Raw genomic sequence first — 24,469 nt, 5'->3', positions numbered from 1 at the left:
TTGGTAAATGTGGATTCATGGTGTGAATTCATTGGTTGCATAACTGCTGATTTATTGCTGTTTATAAAAAGAGGACAGTCCCCAGCTAGACTTAATTGGCCTCTAGGAGCTCTTTATTGTGTCCTTTTCTACAGGGCAGCCAGGGTGGGTGAGACTTCACATCACCCTTGGGGTCAGTGAAAGTTGTGGGAATATACAAACTCACTTTGTTGTTCAAGCACTTGCTCTGGGTTCAATCATGCTCAGTAACTCTTTAATCCCCTCTTAGATGAGTTAGGCCTTTCCATACTCATTCAAGCTGGAGACGTGGAGACATGGGAGATATTTCAATGAGATATTTCAATGAGATGTTTCCTTACTTGCAGCAGCACATACAATCTGGAATTGAATTGTGAGCCTCTCCAGCAATTCTGTATATTCAGGTGCATTATCAATGGCCTTCTTCCATGCACAGCACACCAATGAGATGGGCTGTTGGCAAAAAAAAGTAGAAAAATGATGGTTTGAGGAAGACCTCTGTGTCAGAGATATCACAGTCTAAGGAATTATGATTGAAGATTAGTACTCTTAGGCCATATAAACAGTTCTATGGCAAATATTTGCAAAAAAGTACATGAATGTGCAGACATAATGCTTTTTCATTAAAATCATCCTCATTTTAAAGTCCTAAATCCCTGTAAAGCCCTGCCTCTATGCAGCTTTACTCTTTTTCCATTCCTCCAGGAAAGAAAATAAATGGGATTTTTCTAGGGTGATTTCTGTCACTTCTCAATCACCAGAGCACAACCAGTTGTCTCCATTTCGTGGGAGATAAATAAAAGACTTGGATGTGCCTTAAGTACCATCAATCAGAGGTCTATTTGATTCAGTGCTTTGCGCATCACAGCTCTCACTTTTTCTGCCCTGGACTGCAAAGTGTTTCCTTCCTAAGAAGAAGACAATGTTTTCTCTGTCATAGGGGAAAGCCTTTGCACAGAGTCTACACTTAGCACTTAAGATAACTTTTCTGAGAGGATTTAATCTCTTTTCAGAGTGTCTTTTCTTGCAGTAAACACCTGCTCAGTTTAAAAATTTCTCATTGCTTTTAGGATTTTAGGCAATTTCAAAGTGAAGGTGTCTTTGTAAGCCTGTGTACTCAATACACATAGCTACTACCTATGTTTAAAATATTGCAGCTGTCATTGGAAGCTACCTTTCAACCAGTGTTAGTCAGCATAAAGTGACAGAACAACTCTGCAGGCATTTATCATTCCATTTCCTGCTCAGTAGTACATTATTCTCTGCTCAGTCCTTTTGCACAAAGAAAAAAAAACCATTTTATACTGTGCCTTTTCTCGGGAACTTTAGTACTGTTATTGATGGCTTATTATTAAAATGTGTTAATGGGTTTTCTTTTTTCATACAAGTCTTGATGCTGAATACATATTTCCATAATGAGGTTTTGGAAACCACATAGAGAGTGTCAGACAAAAAGTGTGAGTAACATTTCTGCTACCATTTTCCATCATAGTGTTGTGACAAAACCATGAGACTTCTTAGACTTTCTGGGCTAAACTTATAACATCTGTTCTGACACTGCTTGTGAACTGATTTTATTATAGCATGGAACCATTCAGTTCTGGTGTCTGCAGAAGAGTTACATAATTTTACATCAAGGATAGAAGAAAGGTCTCTTACCCAAAAAAAGAATTTGCACTTAAATATGCACACATTAGAAGATATTATTAATATAATAAAAAAATAAGAGAGAGTTTGAAAACTGGACTTGAACATATAAATCATTGTGTCTACATGGAGACTTTGCTTGGACTCCTCTCCCCTCCAAATCCTCGGTCCCTGCAGGATGAAGAGCACCCAGAGCAGACTGTGCTTCTTTCTTTATTGGGGGCACTTAAGGAGAGGATGAAATGCCTGTAATAATCATAAGAAAGGTTATGCAGAGTCTGATTCTGCAGAGAGCATCTGACAGCACCAAGACAAAAATGGTTTTGTTTCCTTAAGTCTTCCCTGCTCCAAGGGGCTTTGTATGGGATGTGCAGCACTTCCTTGCGCTTTCATTTTAATAACTATCAGCAAAATCTGTCACAAAGAAAGCTCACATTAGGTTTGATTTTTTTTTCTTTGTATTTAGTACTTCATATTTTAAATAATTAAATATTTTAAATCTTATCACAAGAATTTTTGGATTGTTATGGATGGAATGTCTTTTGGCTTATTGCAGGGAAAACAGGATCTGTTGGCTGTTTGGAGAGGAATCTCATATAATCCTCTATTAATATTCCAGGAAAGGTTTTGACTGTCAATGTATTCTCATCAGTCTAAAGGTTTCCTTTTTTTTCTCCTTCTGAATTGACATAACTAATGACAAGGAGCAGTAAAGCTTTGAAGACGAAAGCCCCTTCAGTCCTTTACACCTGGCAATTCCTCCGCCTTCATATGCTTGTGCAGGAAGTTAAAATAACTCAGAGCACAAAGAAAAGTTAGCATCCAGGAGGTGTGATTTATCTGCTTCAGGCTCCGGCACTCATCTGCTGTCAGGCTCAGAAGATGTTTGTAGCTGCAGCTTTCAGGACACAAATTAACTGCAATGTCTTTGCTGAAGGCTGGAGAGGTGGAGGGACTGGGCAGGGGACATGGAGCAGGGGATCTGGAGAGGCAGGGGAAACCCAGCAAGAGACTAGTGTTTTTTAAATATCACAGCTGGCTGGGGGAAATTGTAGATAACAAAATACTTTCATATAATTGCACTGTTGTCTCCAATAAGCTATTGCTATAAATTTCTCATAGTTTGAAAGGAATGGAAAATGTCTGAACTCTTCAGAGCTGTGCCAGATAGTCTCAGCAGGATATGTTTCTTGGTGCCTGGCTTGCAGTAAACATAAGCTATTGACTGAAAATATATCCAATATGAAAAGAAATGCATTAATTGTCCCTTACCAAAAAACAGAACCTCATCTGAGAAATTCACAGAAATCATCTGGAGAAGGATTCTGTAAGAGAACAAATGCCTAGATGCTGACTGCATCTTCCTTTGCCAAGGTCCCTGGTAAGCTGGGAACACCAGGCAAACCTCTGGCACTGACTGCAGAAATGGGTTCTGTCACAATGTTCCCTGGGCCGATTGTGGTCAGAAACCATCACACATCAGCACAAAGCGGTGCCTGGGGAGGTATTGGCTGAGCAAAATTGCTCTGGCACCAGCCTCCTCCGAGTGCATTTACCAGTATTTCTCATTGCCCTCAAACATCCACCCCAAGAAGGGCCCTTTTGCTTCTGGTCCATGTCAGGTGTTTATCTATTACAAAATGCATGTACACAGAAGAAAAATAAATTATTTTCGTTATTTTTTTAAATCTCCTTTGTCCTTCCCTGACTCATTTCTCTCCTACTTTCATTTCAATTCTTCCTTTACCTCTGATTACTTACCCCAAAATTCCCAACAAGCAAGTATTCAGCATGTGTCAAATGCTATCCTTAAAATCCCAAACATCCACACAGCAGGAACCAGGTGAAATTAAACTAGGGCAGGCAAGAAAAGTTATGAAACTTCTAAACAGTGAATGCTTCTGCAGAAGTTGCAGATACTTGGATACAATCAGACTGAAGAAAGGATAAAACACATGATTTGCAAACAAGTAAAGGAAGTAAAATCTATAAATCTGTCAAACCAGCAGACCCAAAGTTGCAACCTACATCAAGGAAATGGCTGTTAATATTTTTTCAAAGGGAAAAAAATATTAAAGAAAATCATATTCAGAGACAGTCACTTGTCAGAAGCTGCCTCATGAACTCCTATTAAGATAGCAATAGATTAAAATCTAAAGTGGCCCAAGTGCACTTTTGTATCTCAGACTGGCAGGTACTGGTGATAGGTAGGAAAGCCTTTTCTGCAGCAGGTGGAGCCATCAATTTTTTAGAATCACTTTGAGCATTTCCACTTAAAACATTTACTTGCTACTAAAATGAGCTAGAATGTTGTCAATTCATTCTTGAACTACCGTGCTCTTTTCTAATGTGACACAAAATCTTTTCATGGCTGAATTGAGGTTTATAATAGAGTGCAAAAATTACTGTCTGGCTGAAATCCTGAGAGTAAGGACTCAATACCCTGTGGACTTAGCTGGACTAAGCGGCTGCTCATTTGAAGATGTGAGGGACAGGATTGGATAATACTTACAGTCTGAAATGCAGAGGAGAGAATCCTATATTGGTCTGGGAATGGCATTTTCACCATCCTTTCTAAGGCTCCTAAACATACCACCACTGAATATATCAACTTTTTATTGACTTTGTAAAGAGGGTGCCTCAGCAGAGAGGAGACAAAGACCAGAAACCAATGCAATACACAACTGTAAATGGTTACAATTTTTGGATGGAAGTTAGAGTTGGGATCTGTTGTATTCCCATGGATTAGTTCACAGGCACACTGGGAAGTACAGAACTGGAAGCTGCAACTTGTGGCATCATTAAATATCTATGCTTGTAGCCCTCCCCAGATGCTTTGAGAAAGCTCAGCCTCTAAAAGGTTTGCAGAAAGCATTCCCTGCTAGTCCAGTCTCTGACAAACAGCTCACCGAAGCTTTTATTGTGAGCTCTATGCCAGACAGGCAAGGCAGACTCGCTACTGTCTGGATCTGGAAGTTACCACCCAAACACTTGTGTCCCTACGTGTTTTAATTTATGAAAAAGGATATAATCCCCAAGACTGACTGGAAATCAAACATTTTGCTCTTGCTACGTTGCTGATGAGAAGGAGAGTCCTATGGCTGCATCTCAAAACATCAAAGATGGAACACTTAGCTCATCTTTCTTATGTTAACATTCTAGCTATGGATCACCTGTGTAATAATTCTTATACAGAGCATGGAAGCACAAAGGATTCACAATATATAGTAAATAAATAAATAAAACAAATAAACAAATTAATTATTGTGTGTGTATATATACATGTATACATGTATATATACCTATATATATGTTTGTGCTCTCTCTAGTTCCCTATAGGCTTCTTTCCATGCACATTTCCAGTTTGAAATCTGAAGCAGATCGCTAGAGGAAGATTGGCTTTCATCGATAGATGGGCAAACAGCTCAGGGACTTCCTGAACTTTAATATCAGCCCATATGCAGCCTCAGTTATTTTCCTTTGGATGCTTTCCCTTTTTTCCCAAGCTGTATGAAGAACTAATTTGATTTCTTTTTCACTGTTCTGGCACAGACACTTAGGCTTCTGAAATCAGTTAATTACATAAAGCACTTTCTTTTAAATTCTACCAGTTTCAAATCACCATGGATATGTGGGAACAAAGGACAAGAAGCACAGAAGAACTGGCACACTGTACACTGTGAAACATTATTAGGCAGCATCAACCCGAGGAAAGTACCATTTTGTCCTACAGGGACATTTTAAAAAAGATTAATTCTCTCTCTCTCTTTCTCTCTTTTTAACAAGCTTCATTTCCAATGTCCTATATTTTTTTCAAATTCATTCTTTCTGTTTTCTTTTCCACAATTCTAACATGGCTATGGCTTTCTTTATAAAACTTTTTTCCATTGGATTAATTCATCCTCTTTCTTATCTGCCAGAGTTCATTCTATCAGGTGACTGAAATACTTAGTCTACTAAAAAATTGAGTGTCCAGACAGAGCTGATCTGTGCTGACAAATTAGTGCAAAAATTCTTTGGTCCTGGGGTGAGAGGAAATGGCAAAATGGACTGACAAAATTTTTCCAATGTAACCTTGGAAACTTCTAATGAGCAAACATCATTACTAAATTTCTGAAAGTCCCCTCTGCACCATTTTTGTGTAATATGGCAGTTGAAAGAAAAAGAGAAAAATAAATAGAATGGAAAAGAAAAGAGCAAAGGAAAAAGGAATAAGGAAAAGGACCAAAAAATAAAGGTTTTTTTTTTTGTCTAGGTAGAACAAGCATCTTTACAATTAGCTCTTATTGAGATTACATTGTGAAAATCAGTCAAGCAAGATCCTGACCACTCACTATCCCATCTCAGAGAACCAAAACTAGGGCTTGGAAATCCAACAGTGCTTTCTCTGTCCCTGTTACAAGGATTTGTACAAACAGCTCATCCAGGAATATTACATAGATAAATGAGCCACTAAACTCTGGCATGAAACTTTGGGGTTTATCAGGGATGAGTGGGTGAACCTGGAATCCACAAATGTGGCAGAATTTCTCTAAGAGGAAGAAAAGTTTAGAAATATCTACATACATGCACTTTGTGTTTCAGGAGGGAAGGGTGGGCTTGTGTTCTTTTACCACTCGTACTTTTAAATCTTGATAAAAAGATTGAGAAGATTGCATTCAGCCTGAAAAGGAGAGAATTTCTTACTGACTAGCTGATCAGAGGTGTTTGGAAGTGACAGTTCTCAATTTTGAGGATTGAGGAACCCAGCAGGGCACTGAATGCAGTAACTACACTAGAGGGAAATACTAACCACAGAGGAAAAAATGGAAGTGACTGCATAAGAGTTGATAGAAAACATTTAAAAGCTTCTACAGGTCATTGCATTCAGGAAAAGAAAATAAAAAATAAAAAGTTAGAGGTTTTCTGAAAGCTCCAGAAGTGAAAAATGTTTGACTTGTGGTGGTACACACCGAAACTTATCTTAATCTCTTAAGAAATTAGGAAAGATCTCAGGGATCCAGGGAAGAATTAGTATAAACATCTAAATGCATGAGAGAGCAAAAATGAGAGAGGAAGAGATTCTTGTAAAGCTTATATTAATGTATCTTCAAAGCATCTCTAGTTTTGTTAAAAGAAACTTCTTCCAATGGACCTGATATTTCAGCTTGCACTTCTGAGATCTCCTGACATGAGGCAGATCTGGGCTGGGGGAGGTAGGGGAAGTATCCAGTACAGGAAAGAAAGAAACTTCTAAAGTTAATAGCAAGCAGGCACAATGTTGAAGGAGAAAAAATAATGTCAGAGGAGGAAAAAGTTTGTGTAAGAAAACACCAGTATACTGAATTCACAGGGAACCCCCGACGAGAGGAGAGAACGATGCATTGACTCCATCTTATCAGAAGGCTGCTTAATTACTTTATTAAAATATATTATTCTGTACTATATTACATTACATTACATTACATCTAAGCTGAATGTTTCAAGCACTCAAGTCTGCACACAGCTGCCACCATCTTGTGACAGCTGACAGTCCCGACACACACACAGACACTTGGCCCTGATAGGAAAGTAAACAAAACACCATCACTTCGGGTAAACAATCTCCATATTGCATTCTACTTTTGCACAAACACAGGCACAGCAAATGATAAGAATTCTTTTTCCTTTCTCTGAGGTTCAGAGAATGTGAAACCCAGAAATATTCTTGGGAAGAATTTTGCTCTGCTTTTCTCTGTGAAGAGAAATGTGGCGACACCAGTAAGTTTCCAAATGGAAATTCCTCCTCTGTTTCCATACAAGAGGAATGGCTGCTAATTTGTTCCATCTGTTCTGGCACTTTGTGCTGGGCTCAGTGCAAAGGCTCAGCCCTGTGCAGGCAGGGGCTGATTGAAGCTGCATTACGAGTGTTCACCTGTGGCACTGCCCTGGGAGCTGTCGTGGCCCTGCTCCCACTGGGAGGGCAGGAGACAGAAGGAGGGACAGTGTAGCTGCAGGGGCATGCTTGCCAGCTCTGCTTCACCAGGATCCTGCAGAGCAGCAGGCAGCCCTGGAGGAGAAGGCTCAGCAGCCTCCTGGGACCACTGATGCACATGATACCTGCTGGTTTTGGGGTTTCTGCACCACCAGCAGCAGCAGCCCCAGGACTCCAGCAAGGACTTGGAAGGAAGGCAGGGCCCATCTCAGTGCCTCACAGCATTGTCCCTCTGCCCTTTGGTGGCTTAGTTCCTCTCCTGCTTGACTCCTAATGAGTTCCCAAGAGCAGAGCATGTGATAAAGGACAAAGATTTCCAGCTACACTAAGCCCTCATGCTTAAAGTATGCTAGCGTGGAGGTCTCAGCAGAGCTGTCCTCTGAGGTAATGTGTCTTGAAAAAGAGCTTTGGAAAGATTTCCCACTTGTGGCTTTAATTCTCTACTACAGCTGCAATTATTTAGTGTGCAAGGGTGCACACCGGGGCGTGAGGGAGCCCCCAAGTGCTGCTGTTAGGGGGAGAACAGCAGGATCAGAGCAGGCAGGGCTGAAGCCAAGAGCCAGGAGCTGGAAAGATGCACTGTGATAAGGACTTTGGCAAGAGCATGCTTGAGACCACAGACAAGGAATCACAGAGTTTGGCAAAAAAGGAGAGTGTGGGCACAGGCAGGATTGTGAGGTCAGAGGGGCCAACTCTGCCCAGGGATAAGGGGATGCCAAACAGGGTGTCCAGTTCTGGGTGCATCCAGCATCCTGCTGCTGTTGGGGATGCAGCCAGCAACCATGGGCAAGCTTAATTTCTTCCATACTTCTGGGCAGAAAGGGCAAAAGGGCTCAAGGTGCTGACAGAAAGGGCAGGAACCATCATCTGAATTTTATTGTGTTGTCTTTAGGAGGCCTCTCCATCCCTCAGAATCCTGACCTGCAGACCTGCAATGATGCTGCTTGCCTTCCCCGCTGGAGCACTGCAAATCTTGGCTCATTAGCGTTTGCAGCCTGCTTGAGAACCCTTAACTGAGATGTGCTAAAGAAGTGAAACACATTAGATATGAAGCACATGGATAATACTGACACTCATACAAAATATGCTTCAATAAAAGCTTAATAACTTACCAAGAGGCAGTAAACCCAAGTGTTACCTCAAATGCATTATGCATGGCTAATTTCAATTGCTGGCATGTTTCTGCCTTGGAGAGACAATCAGCACACACTATTTCAGAAAAGGTCTTCACAGACATGCAAAATATAATATAACAGTCTTCTTAGCTGGCAAAAATCAGCATCACTCCTGTGACTGCTGAGTCAGTTTACATCACTGAATAGCTGGGCCCATTTTGCTTGGAATAATCAAAATGACAAATTTTCCTTACCTGCTGGGACATTTGGGCACTGGGGCTCAGAGATGGAGCTGCTGGAGGACTGGGATTCCCCAGACAAATTTACATTCCAGTCAAAAAGATTATGTCATGTTTGTAATCTATTTCTGAATTGAAAGAAATTCTTGAAATGGCCCTTGGGAATTGAGGGCACAGTGGCATTGTGATTGTTTGGAAAACTGCCATAATTACTTTTTCTATAAAAGGAGTATCCACATCATACATTGTGGAGGAGAGAATTTTTAAAGAGATGAGGCAAACTGGCCTGAGTGGATTAAAGCTGAGGCACAGATTTTTAGCAGAGTGAGGTCATATTGGATAAAATGGTTTTACTCTTGTCGCAATGAAATAACCATTATAGGCAGTCCTTGTTCTTGCAGTGAGTTGAAAATTCTAGGTCCTAACTGTAGAGTCAGTTTCCTGATCTCTCACTGCCTCTTAACGTGAAAAAGTGATGGAAATAATTTTTGTCATGTTCTTGCGCACTGAGAGCTCATAAATAATTAGAAGCATATTTTGTGAATTATACCAAACTTACCAGCAGGAAGACATCCTGGAAGTTTTTAAGCCTACCTGCATTAAAAAAACTAACCAACCAACCAAGCAAAAACAAACCAGAGCAAATTGTGTTAATTGTCTCCAAAGACTTTTTATAGTCTTGTATTCTCAGTAGAAAAACAGAAAATTGTATTTTCCTCCCTTTTTTTTTCTTTTTCACTTTAAACTGCAATTGAAATATAGTTAAGCAAGAACATTTCAAACATTTTTTCTACACAGAATATGTTCTTATTTTTCTGAGCAAGCCTCATGACCTGATTGAAACTTAAGCTCATAGGTGTGCACAGACTAAGAACTCTCATCCCCCTTGTCATTCTCTGTTTTGAATGGCTGCCTTTCCATACACAAGGATACCAAATTCCACTCACCACATGGACTGGCTTCAATGTTCCTGTTATTTTTAGTATCCTGCTCACTTCCCATTCCCAGCAGCTCTGTCTCATGCCCACACTACTCACCCCTTGCAGCAATTTGCAGTCAAGCTGTGAAGTTGCTCAGAAAACTAACATGGCCATTTCTCAAGTAATTTTTCAACCACTTCAGTCCCACAGGTACTTCACTGAAAGATGGCACAAGCCATTTGCCAATCCCAGAGGGAGGAGACTGAGTAGTACAATCTCTTTGGCAGCAGCACTGAATTATGCCACCCTAAGGCGTCTTTCCAGATATGCATGATACCAGTATCAGGCTATTATCATCCTGCCAGAGTGCCAGATTTTTAAGAAGGAAGAAGTGTTCTTACCCAAATGTTTGTTTCTACTGCTCTTGCAGTGCTGAACAGCTCAGTCCTGGCACACGCAGGGGAAAGGGGCCGTCACCTCACCTCCATGATGAGGCTGTTGCCCTGCTCCCAACTTTCTAACAGGCCTAGCAAAATTATATGCCAGCTGATGTGACAGAGACTTAATTTTCAGGTAGACCAGCAAACTATGTATACTGCGCATTTTAATTGAGCAAAGCTCAGAAATTAAAAGACTGGGCTCACCCTGCGCGAGGAAGTCCATGGAAGTCACTTTGGCACATCAGTGTGCAAGCTGAACTGCCTCAGTGCTGTGATGCAAGAATATCCAAATGCTGTATATTCTCAAAATTCTTCAGCTGAGCAATTAATGCTATTTTCTAGAAAACTGTTCATAATCACCATAATTGATAAAATGCAGGAACACATTATGAAAAGGAAAAAATCATCCTCTGAATGCCATGGCACAGCAGGAAAATGAGCAGGATGGTATTTCAACTGCAAAGTAATGTGCACACTTACAGCATAAATGTTCTTTATCAAGCATCATCAAGAGGATGGCAGGAAAAATATGTTGTATAATCTCTTGCAAGAAAATGAGACACAAATCCCAACATAAGGAAACAAAAAGTGCCGATTTTCTGCTCTTTCCCAAAAGGTAGAGGGGAGAGAGAAGAAAAGTCCATGCAAAGGTTAAAGAAAATTTGTGGAAAATTAGAATAAGTACCACAATTTAAATAAACAATTAAACTCAGTGTCCAAGACACTTCAAAGATACAAATACCATCACCAGATACTGGAAAGCAATAGCAAACAGTTGTGTGGCAAGTTGGTCTATGACAAAATAGGCAAGCAAAAATAATGGATTTGTCTTTACTATTCATATTGTTATAATTTTATTCAGGTCATTTATGTCAACTCATAGCAAACAGGGACCATAGGTAGTACAACTGGTGACATTATTCACCACATTCCAGGTAAGGAGAGCTTTATTACTTCTTCCTCTTCTTCTTCTTCTTCTTCTTCTTCTTCTTCTTCTTCTTCTTCTTCTTCTTCTTCTTCTTCTTCTACTACTACTACTACTACTACTACTTCCTCTTCTTCTTCTTCAAACTTGTTATTATTATTATTACTTACTTACTCTTGCTATTAATGTTTATTACTTACCATAGATGTACCAGAAAAATAAGGGCAGAAACTGTTGGTACATCTTTGAGTGACTGTCCTCTTAAAAGTTAAATCTTACTGCATTTTGGGCTATTTAGTGACTCCAATGACTTCTTACACAGTAACTAAGGATGTAAGAAATATATAAGACAAGAATAAAAAATTATTTTATGCATTTTGTTATCAATTATCAGAGTGACTTAGAAGTTAGCAAATAAAAACAAAATCATCCTTCAAATTCATCGCAGTATGAAGTTCCTTATGATGTTGGTGAGCAAGCTCAATAATTTGTTTAATGAACTCAATCACAAATGGAGACTACACTGGAGACAGTTCAGAAACAATTCAAAGTTCTTCTCAAAAGTAAATGTCAGGCATTTGAGGACTAAACCTCACACAAGTTTGAGAGGACACAGAGCTGATTGCACTACCTGTGCCTCATACAAGTGTTTGTCAAAGCAAAGGGAGCAGGGATGGGAAACAGTGACTTGTACCTGAAAAAGCTCTGCTTCTTAATTCCTGCTGGTTTCGTCCTGGGTGGGGGGAAGGAAAACAATCACCTCCCAGGCAGTGACATAAACAGTGAGACAAAAGGCAGTAAATAGGCTTTTCACTATATGCATTTTCACTCAATAATCTAATTTTAGATGTATGTCTATATATCTTTTCAAAATGAACTTGTGGGAAGATGCCCACATTAGGATTCTATCTCTGTGCCAGGCACTTTCCACAGGGGCTCTGCTTCTCACAGTATCCCAGCACAGACAGCATGCTGCTTGCAGTGGTAGGGACATTTTCTGGACTCTTGGCTCTAATTCAGGTTTAAGCTCCTCTGCAAGGAAAAGCAGATGTCCTGGAGGGAGGAAGAATTGCTCTCTGAGTGCTCCCTTTGATGGCTAAGCTGCATGAGGAGCAGGGATGGAAACAAGGCACCAGCTGTGTTTCCTGCAGGAGCTGCTCCCATCCAGGGACACGTTTTCAGCCACCCCCTGAGCTGGATGCTCACAGGGGCCCTGTGTCCCATGTTCCATGCCCTGTGCCCCATGCCATGATCCTGGCTGCACAGAGGATTTGGCAGCAGCCAGCCCAGCACCCTGCAGCCCCCACTGCAGAGCTGCTGCCATGCTCAGGACAGCTTTGGACAAGCTTGGTCACAAACTTGGATCTAAACAGCCAAAGACCACTGACATCTCAATTGTCTCCTCTGTCTGATACACTGCTCTGAGCCCAGATTTTTTGACTCCTAGCTCAGGAATGTCCTTTTCAATAATTTTTAAACCAACATTTTAACTTTTGTTGTAATTATTTAGAAGAATTAATTTGCTCCTCAATATTCTCCCAGAGACTTCCACATCACTCAATCTTTGAACCCTTTTTGGCAGGGAAATAGTTTTGTTTTTCTTATTGAGCAAATGAGCTCTGTTCTTTTATTTTTATTATTGATAAGGGCATTTCATACTTTACTGTTAAAACAGGCCTGAAGTCCTGATTCAGCACAGAGAAATGGCTCCAATCCTCCCTACAAGATGAGGCTTTGGGTTAAGAAACACTCTACCGAACCCTCAGATGTCCCAGTAAAATTCCTTTTTCTGTGATTTTGCTGCAGTGGAATAATTTTCTCCCATGAAGAAGATATATATGATAAATGATCAGGTTATTTTTATTCTAAATTGTATTTTATATGAAGAAGTCATTGGAAAAGTGAGGATCCAAGAGGTTCAGTGTTTAAAGCCAGAAGGAGTCATTAGATCATCCAGTCAGGCTTCTGAAACATCATAGGCCATTAAATTTCATGATGGTATCTTATATTAAATCCAAAGGCTTTAGAAAAACTAAAGATTTTCAGGTGCTCACATCTTTTGAGGAGATTAAGCTGCTTGTTGCAGGCAGAATAGCAGAGAGACCAAGCTGCTGCCAGAGGAGCAGTGAATGAATGGCAAAGAATTGATTAGGTGCAAGATATTCCTGGAAAATAGTGCCCTCATTACTGGGGAAAGCAAAAATAAAGCATCTGCCAATCTTCCCTGGGATTTAAGCCACATTTCTGACCCCCAGGCTGAACACATCACAGACAAAGCAAGCAACCTGTATCAGTAAATCAAGGATTCCAAGGGAGTCAGTCCCACTGACTTGGAAAACAAAACAGATTCCCTTGGTCAATCTAACCACGCTGAAGAGTCTGTAGCATTTTGTCAAGACAAAGCACTAAATCCTCTTTCCTAAGAAAGGATTTTAGATTATACTTTTCTGTTCATCTGATGGGAAATCAAGTCAGCACAAAGAAAGCTGACTGAAAGATTCGACTGCACTTCCTCGGTGGCACTGGTTGGTGGGATGGAGCAGCTACAGAATCGGCTGAGGTAATTGGAAAAGTCCTCACCCAGCACCCACCAGTCTTGCTGGGTCCTCCTCCAGCTACAAGACTCTAAGAATAGTAAACTTGGAGTTAAGATCATGCTTGAAAGAAAATCCTGTTTTGCATTCAGTTTTTATAATATCTGGATTTCTTAACATTTAAGAAAACTGACTCTATTTAACAGTGAGCAAATGTAAGCTTTGGTATAGAATAAGTGAGTGGAAAAGCAAAATAAATAATTCTTTTCTAGGGAAGGTAGCAGAAGAATGAGCATCTTGTTGAAGTGCCTAAAACTGCTGCCAGTTGGGGTATATATTTATCAAATGTTCATGGGTTCCATTCTTCTATGGGCTTCAAGCATTTAGCATTAAACTGTTTCTTAGCTTTTAGTGATTCTGAAGAGGCTGAAAGATCCCCAAAATCCAGAAGACCAGACGGATATGGGCAAACCTTCATTATAATCATCTCACAATGAGGTAGCTGCTTTCAAGTGAATTGTTCAAGGAAAAATCTCTGAAGAGCTACTTTGTCATCTCACTGCATTGAAACACATTTTCTTTGATTACAGCCCAAATCTAAGCACTCACCTGATTCAGGAACTCTCAATGTATTTCTGAAGTGTTACATTTTTTTATTGAGCAAGGATAAAGTAAACGCTGAATGTCATTGTAGTACCAAAGACTTCTGGATTGTAGGTGAACAGGAGTCACTAAAGCTTAGCAGGCTCCCATGGGATGCTTAAAATGGAATATTCTTCTGTGAATATCTTTTTGCCTTCAAGTGACCCTCACTCAGATTTGAGATGTGTTGTCAGCCACCTTGCTTGCTGTCTTGAAGTAGAGTGGTAACCCACACAAAAGCAAACTGCCGCAGTATTTAAGTTCCTGAAGGGACAGAGGAGCACATTTTCTGCCGGTTACATTGAGCATCCTGAGTCTTTACTCAATTAATTTCTCAGAGCTGACAGGGCATCCTTTATGCTAGGAGAAAGTGACCTTAGCACTTCTTATCAATATCTACAGAGATCGGCTCTTGACTGGTACCTCTGGCTCGTGTGTCAGCTTGTGCTTGTCAGAGGAAATGACTCTGGGCAGCTGCAGGGGTGGGTGGTGCTGTAATGTGTGTTCAGCCTCCAAGCTCTCCAGCAACACAGTGCGCTGAAGCAAGGATGTGAGTAGCATTTAGTCCATCCTGTAAATGAATAAAAGCAAAGTGTCATCCCGCGCTTCAGAATGAAAAAAATAATTCCTTTAGACAGACTGATCTAGTTTTATCAGCACTGACTTAGGTGGCAGGCCAGGGTGAAAGTCTTTTGAAATTTCTATGTTGGAGCAAGAGAGGTTTGCCAGTCAACACAGAAAAAACTCTACCCAAGATTTATGTTCTCTGACAGATTATTAGACTCTCAAATACATTTGGGGATCCCCTCAGCCTGGAGCATACACAAAGCAGACTGCTAAATTAGTAAAAGAGCTGGTATAAATTAGAGTTTTGTGCAAGTAAACCATTTTCATGCAACTTTTTCAGAATTTCCATGTTATTAGAAAGTAACCTGTAACTTGAAAACTAGCAGTTTTTGTGACAAGAAAAAAACAGTCATTGTTTTCAGTGATCCATCCTTCATGCTCCCATGTGGCAGTAAAAGCCAGGGCTATAGCAGCATAACTTGACTCAGAGACTGCCTCCTATCCTACAGACAGTGAGTAAAAAAGTGGTTATTAAAATAGCAAGTGTAAGGCAACAGTGTGTTTTCAACTTGTTCAAAGGGAGACATTGAGAACAGAAGACCAGCTCTTTGCCATTCCAGCAAGTGCACGAGAATTTCAGCCTAACAATTATCCACAATTATCCCTGTCCTACATTTATCACCCTGGGCATCTCAAAAAATTCTCCACAAGCTTTGGAATTGCAAGGAGAGATCAGAAGCTACCAGGAGAGTGAGTCATAGGAAATCAAATCACCTTCCCCGTTTTCATCTGTAAAAACAAGCTATGCATCAAAGCACTCTGCCTGCCTCCCTGCCTCCCTGCCTCCCTCCCTCCCTCCAGGTGAGCAGCACAAGCCTTGGAGCAATGCAGATGCATGACAGACACTGCCGAGCCGGGGTTGATCCAGCCAGAGACTGAGGAACTCAGAGCCAGGTCTGTGAGCACTCAGTGAACTTAATGAGAGGCTTTTCTTGATGAAAATTGGCAGCTGGTGACAAGCTCAGGTTTTGAAGGGATGTATTGTGAGGGAATATGCAGACAGCGTTTACAAGAGCCTGCTTCTCTTGTCTAGGTCTGCAAAACAACCCTGATTAGGTGAAGATGATAGCAGCTGTTTATCTTTGAAGGTACACATCTCAGCTGTGAGTTTTACATATTTGCAACAGCACAGAATCATCTCTTAAAAGAAGATTAAGTGTTAGTGCTTTTATTGAAAGGCAGTATGATACAGTAGGGATACTACAACCTTAGGCTCCCACTCATTTCAAAGGATCAATTGACTTCAAAAACTCAGAGACAAAAGTATCTTAACACACTTCAGTTTAGCTAAAGTGAAAAAGCAGCTAAAAAAGTGACAAATATTATGTTCCTAAAATTAGAAATTGAGTCATTTGGACTAACTATGACACTCTTGTCTCTCTCCCTGGCAATCAGAAGACAACGTTTGTCTATTTTCTCTAAAAAAAAGAAACAACTAGCTCAATGTTAATTCTTGACCTCTATGACTTACCAGGGATTGTCTTACTGCACATCATTCACATGGCAGACAATTTTTATCAGTGCTGACTCTAAGATGTCTTTCAGCAGCATATTGTCAAGGACCATGACCAAAACCACACTCTTACTTCTTTTTTTCCCCCAGAGATATTATGCATTGTTAGTGTCCTTGGAATAGCCTGCCCATACTCCCTAGCAAGGCTTTGAAAACTCCAGGCAGAGCTCTGTGACAGTGCAGTTTGATTTTACAGAGCCAATTCACAATGAGCTTGTTGCTCAGCTCTTCTAGTGCAAAATGAGCAATAAAGATCGGGTTGATCTGGTTACGATGCGCCATTTTTTCCTGGTTCACAGAACTCTCTCTGGTTTCCTGGTTCTGCATCTGGAGAAATAGGAAATAAAGACATAAGTAACTTCATTTGAAAAAAAATCAAAAAACTCATGTGCTGCTTCATTGCTTTTTCTTCCCTTTCTACTGGTGGTTTTACAATAACGTTGTGAGTGAAAACACGTGGCCTATTTTATGCGCTTTATTTTGTGCAGCTAAAATAAGACTAAGTGCATTCCACCAAGTTTTGCTCCTGTTTCATACTAAATGCTGTGTGAACAATGTCATAAACCCTTGTGAGAGCACCAGTGCGGGACTTTGCAAATTGTTGGGGTGATTAGGAGCGTGTCCTCTGCTGGCCGTTGTGGTTACACTTCCAGATCACTTGGTAACTGTGACTTCAAGATCATTTGAGATTCCCATGCAGTTTCAAGCTTATGTCTAGACTAGATTGATTTTGACAATTTTAAAACATGTTCCAAACATGAAAAAAACCCTTTCAATTACCATGCTGCTGAGAAAGACAGCAAATTTCAGGTTCAGTGTTGATTCCAGCTATGTAGGCCAGTAGATTTGCTCTTGTCTGGCTCAGATCAGCTTCTTCATTTTATCAGAGATAAAACCCTCTTTGCCACTAATTCTCATAATTATGTCAGTATTTTTTTCCTTCACATGGTCATTTAGTATGTCTCACATACTAGAAAGAGAAGGTATTCCACACTGCCCATAAAAATGTGCTAGATTTTTCTGGTATATTTTACATGTCAGCAGCCTGGAGGCAGAAAAACTTTTGTCAGCCTCTTTCTTCTCAGTTTAAACATCATGTGTTCAGTTAACACAATGAGGAAAAAAAAGCACGTATAGAAAATTTTCTATTTAATTGCATTCAATAACTGCTCTAATTTCTTGGTTATTAATCTTCTTCGGACATTACTGTAAACCCAGATTTAGTGTTGCAACAAAAGTATGACATAAACTCCACAGAAAGTCTAGACTACAGAAAGCTAAAGAAAGAATTTTTGGCCTCTTTTTTCTTTGGAGAAGTACAAGCTTCAGGCAATTTTATGTTTGTCTCTTTCCATAATTTCACCGAATACCTTTGAATGCCTTTACTTGTTCTCTGTTCCTGATCCACCAATGTCCCAACCTGAAGTGTCTTGGTCAAGATGTCGCTACAGCCCTCCAGTGCTAATCAGCTTCAATTGGAAATCCTCTTATACATTTCCATTTTTCTCCTATGAAATCATTATCTGGGATGATACTTGTCTAAATTTAAAATATTTCAAAACACAAGGTAAGACTTATTTTGGAATGTAAAATTACTCCCCACAGAAATCAGGAGATTCAAAATGAGGACGTGTGGGAGCAGCACAACAGATCTGTAGCTAAATCATAGGAATTTTATCCCAGAGCTTCTTATATTGATCTATATTCAGTGGATTTCTTCTCCACTGAACATAGATGCTCATGCAGAAAGGACAAACCAAGGCACCAGTTTGACCACAAGCTTCCTGTCCACACCACTGTTCACTGCTGCTCTGGTTAGTGGTGCTCTACTGGTTGTATGACTGGGCAAAGAAGAAGAAAGATGCCTGTGAAGGCTCAGGCAAAGCCTGGTATCGGTCTATGTGAGTATTCAATTTACAGTGTTAGTGCTGAAGCAAACTAGGTGCCCATTATGTAAACAACAAGTGACACATCAGACCATTCTATGACCTAATGAAAGCTATAATTTTTTTTCTAACGTTATAAGCCAACTGGAAAATGCTGATGAGAGAGGAGTCCTTTCTCTGCTATTGCAGCAATTTACAGTATGGATTTTAATTAGTCTCTTCCCTCCATTGCCCCTGTCTTTCATTGTAGAACTGACTTGTTTTCTCATTTGAAAAAATCCAGCCCTCTAGCAGCTCACTGGTCTCTGGAAAAAGGATTAACCTATTTGAAGTCATCACATGGGGCTTCAAGCAGGTGTCCAGAAGAGCAGATGTGAACTGCTCTCAGTAATTACTTTCAGCTCTCAATCTGTCCTTCACTGGCTATTGGAAATTTAACCTTAAAGGAGTCAAATGGCACTTGCTCCTCATCATCTTCAAAGCATGTAAAACTCAAGGCAAGAAAAGTTACAACACAGGAACTTCTCCAGCTTATTTGACACAAAAGCCCTTGCAGATGCTTCTGAGATGTAAGAGATTAGGAGAGGTGGAGATTTTGCCTGAGATGCTAGAATACTCTTGAGAGGTTAACACAATGGAGGAGGTTGTGCTCAACCAGAATTTGTGAACAGGCCAGCTAGCAACACCTGGCCACAATAAGATCCAAATGACAAATGTTTTCAGACAGTGAATCTGTATTTCCTGTCTGTCTCTAGTGGGAATATATCCTTTGTTGTATTTTAACAATAATACTTTTACTTGACAGTTGCTTTACTACAGAGTATAGTCTTAGACATGCTTTTTCACTTTGGGAAATACATCCTTATAGTAAAAATTATAAGGGAAAGAATGAAATTTCAGCTCTGAGCAAAGTGATTACAGCAAAGATAGACAGGAATTAGACCATCCAAAGAATGTAATTTTAGGCTTTAATGATCACAGGCCCTGTGCTGCAAAATGCTTGTGACTGATTATGTTAGCCACCATGTGGCTGCCTGCAAAGAGCACGGCTGTCTCATCCTCCTGGCCACAGTGGGGTTCTAATCTTTTCCCCTCATTAGAACAGCACATTTTTGAAAACACAAGGAAACTGTAAAATGATGTCTTGGGTTTTGGTTTGCATATCTGGTACATTTTTATAATATTTTCTTTGAAGAAAATGATCAAACTCTCCCTGGGCCACAACCCTAGAGTTTTACTGGGTTTCTGCCATTCTATTCTGAAGTTTCACAGTTTATGTCAGGTCTCCTACCTTAAAAGTCATGAAGCCTATTTAAAAATCTATTTTTCGCATAGAAAAATCAGGCTGTCTTCATAAGATTAAACACACTTGACCAGGCTTCATAATGTAAGCGATCCTAATTTGTCACCTTAAAATCCCCCCCCAAGAACTCTGAATTTTAAGTTTAAAGGGTTTCTCAAAACTCCTTAAGTTTCCTTACGACTGTGTACAATCCTAAAATATATCAAGTCACAATTGTCTTAAATCTAGATGCATCAGGCTTTGAAGCAATCTTTGTCTCTGCCCTATTTTAATAGTTATATTTTCTAAACACTGATCCAATCAACTGAACAAGCCTTTCTTGAACAATCATCATTTGCTGTTCTGCTGTTCCTTAACTTGACAATACAATCTCCAGCTCCACAGTGAAATACCAGTGGGGAAGATAAACCATGCAGGGCACAAGCCATGTGCCTGACTTTATTTTGTGGTGGCACACATCCATGGCAATCCTCCACCCCTGAGCGCCACAGCCATGGCTCAGCTGTGGGCTCTGCCTGGACCCAATCTCCCAAAAGATCCTCTGTAAGGCTTTCGTTTCTCCTTCTCTCCACAGGTTTTTGAGGTAGGAGAATGTCATAGTTTTAGTACCAGGAGGGGTGAGGTTGTACAATATTTGGGTAACTTGTAGGTAGAGTCACTTCAAGTGGGACAGGAATTTCTGGGGATGTGGTGCTGTAACAGTCAAGGGCAGATGTTGGGTGGTTTTGGATGAATTTACACATAACTGGAGAAGCTTCACTTTCAGACTGGTGTGACTGTGACAGAGAGGTCTGATTCCATTTCAGAGAGAAATACTGCAGACTTTTGTTGCATTATGGGATACCTGAATTTCCTAAATACTGGCTAAAAAATGACACTATCAATACCAGCTCAATGAATATATTACCCAGCACATTTCTTCATCACAGTTACAAGCAGTCAATGAGATGTAACACTGTTAGATTTCTGCAAGTGTAAAGGACATTAAAAGAGAAATGGCTAATGGACAGAATAATAGAAAGTAACTGCAGAATGATCAAAAATTGATTTGTTTTACATTTAAAATCAAAGAACAAATAGGAGTAGGTCTTTAGCTAAAGATTTGGACTTCAGAAAAGCAAATTTAGACAAGTTAAGGAAACTGATTAACAAAATCTGTTGGACTGAGATGATACAGCACCTTGGCTGTGGAAGGAGAAAGGAATTGATTGCTGTGTGAAGAGCTGAAAGTAAGAGAAATCTTTAACCTCAGCCAAAATAAAATTTATGGAAATGGATTCCACACACTAAATATCCACCTTTGAAAAGATATTTTAAATTTAGTATACTACCTACTAGAAGGACAAAACCTTGAAAGACCTAGAAAGGCAAAAAAGACAGATATGTGTATAAAGCCAAATTTCACAGGTTAAGACATACAAGGATATAGAACAGTAACTGACAAAAAGTAACCTGAGCTAGATTCTATAAGGGATAAAAATCTAAACCAAAAAAAAATGCCATTTGGAAATCTGTATCAGAAGAAAACAAGGAAAATAAAATTCCCTGTGAGTCCTGAAGATTGGGTAACCTGTAGATTACAGATCAGTTAGGTACAATACCAAAATAAACAATTTACCCAGATTTCCAATAACCAAGGATGCTCAGACAGCAAAGGCAGTATATAGACTGGGAATGGCAATAGGGTAATTAAATTTAGTTCCCAGGAGAAGAGAGAAAATTTAAGGAGGATCACAAATGAGGGGAAGAAGTGGGAGTAGTCTCCAGACCAGAAATATGGTCTTGTACACCATGTAGGTGTGTTTGTGTGATGCTTTCAGGAAATACTCCAAATCCCCAAATAAAATTAAAAAAAAAAAAGAGAAGTGGGACATAAGATGAGAAAACTTCTCCACACGGGATCCAAGCAATTATCTTTCCCATACCCTAATCTCAAAAGGGAATACCTACTAAACATGAGTTTCTCCCACTGGTCCTCTTGCTGCTCTTGGCTCTGTTCAAGTCCAGATAACTTAGTGAAAAACCCAAAAACAAGACGAGCACAAGAAGTTAAAACATTTAATCATGTAATATACATATTTTCTATTGTATTTATACCATAAAAGCACACACCACAATCAGCATTTTTTTTCTCCATTTCATTAATCATTTTCTGTTCTCCTAAAGAGTATCTTGTTTTTTGGCTAGCTGGCCAGAATTTTTTAACCTCTTCTGGGTTCCGTTCATTTTTCTTGAACTGATGACAAAACCCTCGACTGCCGTATTTTGGAGGAGGGCTTGTCAGGACATTGCCCAGTGATATTTAAACTTTCTGAACTTAGAAATACCTTTCCTAAAGTATTCTAGGGGTATGTCCCTCTCTTATATGTGACAACCTGTCATTGACAAGCACATTCAGGTCTACCTTAGTCACTTCTCCCTGATCAGATTACAGTGGAAGTTTTTAATGGAGACCTTCTTGTCCTAAAGGTCTCTTTTAATATCTTTTAATGTCCTGTACTCAAACATTTTTCAGCCACATCCATCATCCTTCTCCTGTGCTGGTATACTCATTCTGTTCTGCAAGATGATGCTTCTCAAATCTGTCAGTGCTGCAGTCATCCTGTTTGCGTGAAGGTTATTGATGGAAATGAACAGGGTCAGATCTTCTAGGAACATCCAACTACCTCATCTTTAGAGCTGACTGTTTCCTGTGCAGCGAGTTCCTGGGTGTGCTCTAGGTCCCTATAGAAACTTCCATATCTGAAATAGACTGTGGTACTCAAATCTAAAATGAATAGCAATCAAAAGAGATATGGAGCATCTAAACTCCATTGAAACTATCAGATGAATTGTAGTCTTTATCAGGATTTGTCTCTTTATCTGTTTCCAGCCCTCATGAAACATCTGTCATGTAAACTAATAGTGTTGTCACCATCAGAAGGGGAATGTCATCATAAAATAAGTGTTGTCACGCTGAAAGGGGAATAAGGAAGATGTTTAAAACAGAGATACCTGGCTGTTTTGTAAAGGAAATCTTCTACCTAAAGAGCAGTACACCTTAGTAAAGGCTGCAGAAATATACCATATGCAGGCAAGCATGTAAATAATAGGAGGAAATGCAGCGCTTTTCACTATTTTTCTGTTGCTTTTTATGTCCCACTTTCCTGAAAATATTACTGCTTTCAGGGAAAAAAAAAAAAAAAAAACCACAAAACCAAAAAACAAAACACTAGTGCCTGGAGAAGAGTTATGTGCAAGAGTCTCTCTGGCAATATGCCTGGATAGAGGCCTGAGCATCCTGGTCTGACCTTGGCTGACCTTGCTTTAAGCATGTGAACTCCTCTGATGCCTCTTCCAATGTGAATTATCCAATGATCCAGTGAGGCCAAGTTGCCTCTCTGCAGCCCTGTAGCACAAGCAGAAAGGCTGAGCCTGTACAGCAGGGTTGTGCTGGCTGCTCAAGGGCACAAAGCATCTGAGGCATTCCTGTCTACTTTCCACCTCTCCAGGGAAGGATGCCTAGCAGGTTTCTAAGGGGCTCCATCACAGCCCAGTGAGACCCTGCCACAGTGCTCTGTGGGGGCTTTAAGTTACACAGAGTGAGCAGCAAGAGCCATGACACCAAAAATCCAACATCTGCCACACTCCTGCTCTTTGAGTAGAGCACAGTGCCCCAGGAAAAGCTACCTTCAGGTTATTCTGACTGCTATGCAGCCCCCTGGCAGGCCAAAAAATAGACATGTAAAAGCAACTTGCAGAAATTTTTCTCACTGCAGATGTGTGCTCCCACCCTAGCACAGAAAGGATGGTGATGAACAGTACACAGCCTCTCTCCTGCCTGAAACTGCCTTGCTGGCCCTGCTTTAGAAACCAAGAAAAGAAAAGGAATCAAAGCAACTTCAGATCACAATCTTATTGACCCATGGCAAACCAACCTGCAAGGACTGCAGCCATCCTTGCCTTCTGCTTTTCTAGGTTGGCTGCAAGTGACCTCATGAGACAATGAAAAGAGGAAACATCACTTGGTTCTGCGCAACTCCCCTCCAGTGAGTAACCCCACATCTGAAGAATCCTCTAAAAATTTACAAGTGTACATCCCTTGGATGCTGAAAGAAAGCTGAAGAAATATTACAATACCCTCAAAAGGTTTAAAAAACCTGTATTCTGAAAGAGACAGTAAATTCTGCCTCATACCTTAGAAAGCCTTCAGTGCATGCATTCAATGAGAGCTCTCTTGGCTGTATTTCCAAGAGTTGGGTGATGTCAAAGATTTAGAAGTCCCAAGGCTGTGTCCAAGGAATCAGGAAAAAAACAAAGACTAAGACCTTCCTGATAAAGTCCCTGACTGTCTGTTATGGGATCTGAGTCCTGGCACAGCAAGTGTTTGTTTGCCTTTTGAGGGTGGGCTGAAGCATGAGTGAGACTTTGTTCTCCTGGAGCATGACAAAGAAAAGGGTAACCTGCTTCTGAACTGAACTGGATAAAAGATTCAAGCCAATTGCTTTTCCAGTGACACCTGGCTTCCACTGAGTTGAAAGCTTCCTTAAGAAAACTCTGGGTTTGATTCACTATTTAAATTAGAAATAAAAATAGTACATTTTATTCTTCTTATACCAGAAGACCCAAACGAAATAATTTGTCTGCATGGCTTCAGCATTAATTTCTGTGGGGTTTTTCAGCTGTTCTGTGCTTTGTGGCTGCTGTTGTCACTACTTGAGATTCCCA

This window comes from Zonotrichia albicollis, chromosome 3 (genome assembly GCF_047830755.1).
Source record: "Zonotrichia albicollis isolate bZonAlb1 chromosome 3, bZonAlb1.hap1, whole genome shotgun sequence".
NCBI lineage: Eukaryota > Metazoa > Chordata > Aves > Passeriformes > Passerellidae > Zonotrichia > Zonotrichia albicollis.
Note: the sequence above shows the minus strand (reverse complement) of the source record.